Source organism: Octopus sinensis, linkage group LG3, assembly GCF_006345805.1.
Source record: "Octopus sinensis linkage group LG3, ASM634580v1, whole genome shotgun sequence".
In the NCBI taxonomy this organism is placed as follows: Eukaryota; Metazoa; Mollusca; class Cephalopoda; order Octopoda; family Octopodidae; genus Octopus; species Octopus sinensis.
This window is the reverse complement of record NC_042999.1, coordinates 22,554,718-22,561,801: the sequence shown is the minus strand read 5'-3', so window position 1 is coordinate 22,561,801 and position 7,084 is coordinate 22,554,718. Positions and strand designations below refer to the sequence as shown.

Genomic DNA, 7,084 nt, shown 5'->3' with positions numbered 1-7,084 from the left:
CGATAGAATACGTCATGGATCTTTTCGGTTTTGTTTGAACGGGAGTTTTAACGTAACTTTTAGGTAACTAAAAATTTTTAACTTCGTATACTGGTAGAATGTGTTATTAAAACATCTTTTTCTCTTGGCTTTATTGAGAAAAATTCTATAGTTTGTAAGATATTTGTGTTTTTTTTCTTCAATTTCTGCAATTTCAACCAATCAGTTACGCCTATTGGGGTAAAAAACATTCTGTGTCGTTGAATATGTCCCTCGTTGTGTATGTATGTATGTATGTATGTATGTATGTATGTATGTATGTATGTATGTATGTATGTATGATGTATATATATACATACATATATGTGTGTGTGTGTGTGTGTGTGTGTGTGTGTGTGTAGGCTTACAAAGAATAAGTACTGAGGTCGGATTTGCTAGACTAAAGGCGGTGCTCCAACTAAATTGGTAATTTGTATAACAATGCAACACATTCAACGAGTGGTTAATTAATTAAATAAATAATTATAATTCATTATTCAAAAATTACAGTGCATTATTAATTACGAAACAATATACGCATGCACGCATACATTTGTATTTAACGCGGGGAAATAAATTGAGAGAGAGACGGAAGTACTATGCGTGTGGGGGCGAGGCGGTTTCGCAAGTATGTTCTGTGTGTTATTGTAATAAATTTTGTACTTAATTCTGGAAAACTGACAAAATTTGTTTTATATTTGTAACACTTGCTGCAAAAACAGATGTAAAGGAAAATACACAAGAATTCAAAATAGGAAAAAAAAAAAAAATACAAAGGGAAAAAGCCGCCACCGTTTGTTACGCTTCACCTCCATAGTACGTAACCTTGGCCAGTTCCCTTCAAATCTTTTCTTTTGAACTTCAGTTGGTTCCCCAGTCGTCATACACACATTCCAAGTTGCTTAGAACAAATAGGGTCAATGACCTCGAATATGTCACCCCGCCATTAAACTCGAGCGTTGAGCTCCGAAACTTGCTCCTGTACTTACCAAAATTCGTCATTGATTGGTTGAAATTACCGAAATACTACAACTTTAACGTGAAATAACTTCCTAAATATAAGCTTTTCTCAAAAACGCTAAGTGTAAAAAATGTTTTGTATGACACATTCTACCAGTGTCCGAAGTTTTAAAGTGTTTAGTTACAAAAAATTATTTTTAAAATCTGTCGGTCAAAAGGTAAAGATCCGCTATGTTTATACTTTATCACCAAAACATCCTATATTTCCGCTGAAATGTCTTTGTTGGTTGAGGGAACGTCTCTACGAGGATGTATCCTGACATTTGTATATAAGCTTCAGTATGTCCCGTATTCCATTCCAAAGAAGACAACCCCTCTGACCTTGTCAACTATCGTACTATTTCTCTCACCTGCAACATCTCTAAATTAATGATGACGGCCATTAAAGATATTCTTCAACACCTTGAATCTTTCTCTCTCTCCCTCTCTCTCCCTTCAGCTTTCGTAGAGAATAATCTACTGGCGACCAACTCTCTTATATCACTCCCCGCTGCTCTCTCTCTCTCTCTCTCTGTTTCTGTCTCTTTCTTTCTTTCTCTCTCTATTGAAGTTCGGCGATAACAATACTGTTATCTTAGACATCAGCAGAGCCTTTGTGTTTGCCATGTAACTCTCCTATCAAAACTTCCCGCCTATGGACTCCATTAATCTCTCATCTCTTGGTTCGTTAGCTTCCTATCTGATCATATCATCGAGGTATGTGTTAATGGAGCTCTTTCTGCTCAACTCTCATTCAACTCTGGTATTCCTCAGGATTCGGTTTTGTCTTCTGCTCTCTTCATCAATTGCTATCTACTTTTGCAGACGACCACGAGTCTTCGCTCCTCCCTAGCATTCTACAACCATCCAACATTCATACACAACCAAGACTCCATACACGAAACCTGCAAAACTTGGATTATCTAAATTTCATTACACAACTATAATTCCAGGAAGAGTTTAAAAAAATTTTTTTCAGTCATATTTATGGAAAAAAAAAAAAATTGAAAATTGTCTTCTTTGCTAGCCGACATTCAATTCAAGAAGTGGACCAGACACGTTCCCTCAACCAACAAAGACATTTGAACGGAAATATATATTTTGACCGACAGATTTAAAAGATAATTTCTTTGTAACTAAACACTTTCAAACTTCGGACACTGGTAGAATGTGTCATATAAAACATCTTTTACTGTTAGCGTTTTTGAGAAAAGCTTATATTTAGGAAGTTATTTCACGTTAAAGTTGTAGTATTTCGGTAATTTCAACCAATCAATGACGTGTATTCAGTTGAATAAAATTATTGCTGTTGTTTGTCAACAAGAACTTTCGGCGGTGTATATTTCGTTTGTCAAACCCTAACCCTAACCCTAAAACCCTAAAACCTTAAAGCTAAAATCAATACAAACTCACGAAGGATGTCATAAATAACAGTGACAAACGAAAAAATATACGCCGATAATTGTTGTTGTTCACAAACAACGGCAGTAATTTTATTCAGCTGAATACACGTCATTGATTGGTTGAAATTACCGAAATACGAGAACTTTAACGTGAAATAACTTCGTAAATATAAGCTTTTCTCAAAAACGCTAAAAGCAAAAGATGTTTTTATATGACACATTCTACCAGTGTCCGAAGTTTGAAAGTGTTTAGTTACAAAAAATTATTTTAAAAATCTGTAGGTCAAAAAGGTCAAGATCCGAAATATATTATAAATAAAAGTACGAACATTAAAAAAACTGTCGGACACATGTTTTCCTGGGGGTTAAAAAAATAGTAGTGATGTTTCGTACGGAAGAGCCATGTTGAAGTGGCACCCCCCCCCCCAAAAAAAACATTATGGTTTATCTAGCTTTCTGACTGAAATAGGTTATTTGAATCCTCACATAGTAACAATAATAACAACAACAACAATGGCAACATACAGCTTTCTACATACACACACTCACAATTATATATATACGACGGGCTTCTCCAGAGTTTTTCATCTACGAAATTCAGTAACACTGCACTAGTTGGTACTAATTAAGAGTGGTCCTGGTGTGTGCACTCGCGTTCTTGCGCATCCGCGCTAGCTAGTCGTGACTAGTCAATCCTACAACGACTACCTAGCAAAGTAAATAAAACACAAAATAAATAATTTTTTACACAAAGTAAATAATTTTTGGGATCTTTTCGGTTTGAACGGCAGTTCTTAACATAATTTCTAGGTAACTAAACAATTTTAAACTTCGTATACTGGTAGACTGCGTTTATAAAACATCTTTATCTCTTGGCTTTATTGAGAAAATTCTATAGTTTGTAAGATATTTGTTGTTTTTTTCCTTCAATTTCTGCAATTTCAACCAATCAATGACGTCCATTGAGGTAAAAAAAACATTCTGTGCCGTATGAATATGTCCCTCGTTTAAGAAACAGATTGGATTTATTTACATTTGTGAAAAAAAAAAGATACCCTTCCCCCACCGCTAACCCTAACCCTAACTCTAACTAACCCTAAAACAGATTGAATGCAATAGATCGATACTAGGGTCATAATTATGGATGTCAATTTCATATGACACCGCTAGAAAAGACTGCCGTTCAAACCGAAAAGATCTTTTTTTAAAAACAAAGTAAACAAAACAAAAACACAAAGTAAGGATCGACTAGTCACGACTAGCTAGCGCGAATGCACAAATACGCGAGTGCACGCACCGGGACCACTCTTCTTAAGTAGTACCGCACTAATCATTTAGGATCTAAAGTTGAAGATATTTGTCCAAGGTGCTGCACGGTGAGACTGAACCTGAAACCACTAGGTTGAGAAGTGAGCTTTCTTAACCCACCCAGCAGTTATGTCTGTTTATATATTTATTACAAATCGTCTCTAGGGTATCAAGTTTTATCTCTAATTGTTTCGGGTATAAAAATAGAAAACAAACGAGCGATACTTCAGAATATTTATTTATACAGTTAATACGTACACACACAGACACACACAACACTCTCTTTCTCTCGTTCTCTCTCTATTTCTCTCTCTCTCTCTCTCTACCTCTCCCATAGCCATAGGCACGAGCGAGCAGATTTCTTCGGTAACTTACACCTATATGTCAAACTCGCTTAGCAGTAACAACGTCAGAATATGAAGATATGAGTGAAAGCTGTCAGCTGTTTTCATCCGATTCTATAAAAAATAAAAAACCCACAGCACATGTATGTATGTATGTATGTATGTATGTATGTATGTATGTATGTATGTATGTATGTATGTATGTATGTATGTACGTACGTTTGTATGTACGTATGTACGTACGTATGTATGTATGTATGTATGTATGTATGTATGTATGTATGTATGTATGTACGTATGTATGTATGTATGTATGTATGTACTTGTATAAATATTGCATGACAAATGCATGTGGCTGTGTGGTAAGTAGCTTGCTAACCAACCACATGGTTGCGGGTTCAGTCCCACTGCGTGGCATCTTGGGCAAGTGTCTTCTGCTATAGTCCCGGGCCGACCAATGCCTTGTGAGTGGATTTGGTAGACGGAAACTGAAAGAAGCCTGTCGTATATATGTACATATATATATATATATATATATATATATATATATATATATGTATGTGTATGTGGTGTTGTGTGTGTTGTGTGTGTGGTGTGTGTGTGTGTGTGTGTGTGTGTGTGTGATTGTGTGTCTGTTTTTGTCCCCAAGCATTGCTTGACAACCGATGCTGGTGTGTTTACGTCCCCGTAACTTAGCGGTTCGGCAAAAGAGACCGAAAAAATAAGTACTGGGCTTACAAAGAATAAGTCCCGGGGTCGATTTGCTCGACTAAAGGCGGTGCTCCAGCATGGCCGCAGTCAAATGACTGAAACAAGTAAAAGAGTAAAAGAGAGTATATATATATATATATATATATATATATATATATATATATATATATATATAAGAAGAAGAAATGAGGTACTCAGAAATTCGGATGGTTTTATATTTACAGATATTTATTTGTATATTACATATTTTTGTACATCATATAACTTAGATCATATATTAGCGCTTTCTCCCATTCTAGTGCGGTTTTCAAATCCAACTAAGTTCCTGTGATAAAGTTTTGACCATTTTATAGTGTTATTGAGTGTGTAGTGGTGGAGAGGGACATAAGACAGTACAGTATATATAATATATATATATATATATATATATTATATAGATTAATCAGCCGAAATTGCTAAGATGATCTGGTTCTTGACTGATGACTGAGGGCTTCGAATGCCCGTCCTGTGGTTCTGGTGTCGTCTCTGTGGTGTTTCATGTTCTTGTCCATGTCTGTAATTATTTTTACTGTTTACTATATATATATATATATATATATATAATATATATATATATATTAATATTATATATATTATATATATATATATATATCTATATATATGGTGTGTGTATATATATATATATATATATATATATATATATATATATATATATACTGTGTGTGTGTATTTATATATATATATATATATCTATATGTGTGTGTATTTGTGTGTATATATATATATATATATATATATATATATATATATGTGTGTGTGTATATATATATATATATATATATATATACTTTATTTAAAAGCAGCAGAAAATCAACAAAACCTGTTACTCTGAGTTTCACGTTCCCGTTCGTCGGACAGTTTTTGCTAGAATAGAACCACCCCTGGTTTTTGAGTACTCTTTTTTTCCACCTTGCTTCACATTTATGTGCTTACTCCGGTAATATATATATATATATATATATAAACATATCCAAAAATATAAGGCAGTTTATGTATATGCATGTGTGTAATATATACATATATGAGTTATTAATCTATAATTTTATATATTGCATATATTCAAATATACATATATAATTTATGTATATAAGAATATACACACGCTGACATAGAACCAACGTTGAACCTTTATTCGCAATATTACCGAATCTGGGACTTAACTATGGCCTGTCTATAGTACTCATTCAGCGTTGCCTGACACCTTTGGGTCTCAATGACACCATTATCTCTTATATAATTTATGTATACATATAAAAATACACACACACGTACATACACGCACACACACACACACACAAATATATATGTAATATATGTGTTGCTTGTATGAGAGGCGTCGGTGGTGTAACGGTTAGCATGGTTGCCTTCCAAGCAGTCGATCCGGGTTCGACTCCCGGCCGACGCATCCTTTCTTTTGTTTTTTTTTTTAAAGCGGTACTCCAGCATGGCTACAGTCAAATGACAAACCAGTAAAAGAATATATAATATAAAATAATGTAATTATATATATATATATATTATATATATATATATATACATGATATACATCTTTTTCGTGCACGCACAAACACACTCACACATCCACATAAGTGCCTGCGCACACACACATACATATTCTCTATATCACAAGCAAAGCATTTTAGGATCGATGGCACGGTGACACGATGGCACATTGACACGATATCACGAACAATGATTTTGGAGACCATCGATGCAAACTTAATAATATTTACAACAGTACAGCTAGTCCAGTTCTATATCAATACAACCGGATGCATGCTGGGGTACATAACAAATACCCCGTTCTCATTCTGTTCTCGAGCCTGACTACTAAATATGGTTTAAGCATACAAATATACGAGTCTCTTCGCGACCGGCTGACCTGCTAGAAATAGTAAACAAATGATTCCTCGATTCAAAATATACTGTATTGGATCATGTTCTTCTGAGATATTCTGTGCCTGGAAGGAGAGCAATAAATCAGGATAATTAAAATCTTTTGCCCATAGGCCTGCCTGATCGAGACTGTCCTAGGGCCAAACAAGATCAAGAGCTATACTCTTTTTACTCATTTACTCTTTTACTTGTTTCAGCCATTTGACTGTAGCCATGCTGGAGCACCGCCTTTTAGTCGAGCAAATCGACCCCAGGACTTATTCTTTGTAAGCCTAGTACTTATTCTATCGGTCTTTTTTGCCGAACGGCTAAGTTACGGGGACATAAACAAACCAGCATGGGTTG

At 34.8% G+C, this 7,084-nt stretch overlaps 1 protein-coding gene and 1 non-coding gene across 2 annotated transcripts in view; one reads left to right on the top strand and one right to left on the bottom strand.

Annotated features, from left to right (window-relative positions):
• Nucleotides 1-7,084, bottom strand: part of LOC115209311 (glutamate receptor 2) — a 61,139-nt gene that overhangs the window by 20,816 nt on the left and 33,239 nt on the right. The window lies entirely within an intron of this gene.
• On the top strand, nt 6,177-6,248 carry Trnag-ucc. The gene has a single exon. It is a non-coding gene; the product is annotated as a tRNA-Gly (tRNA).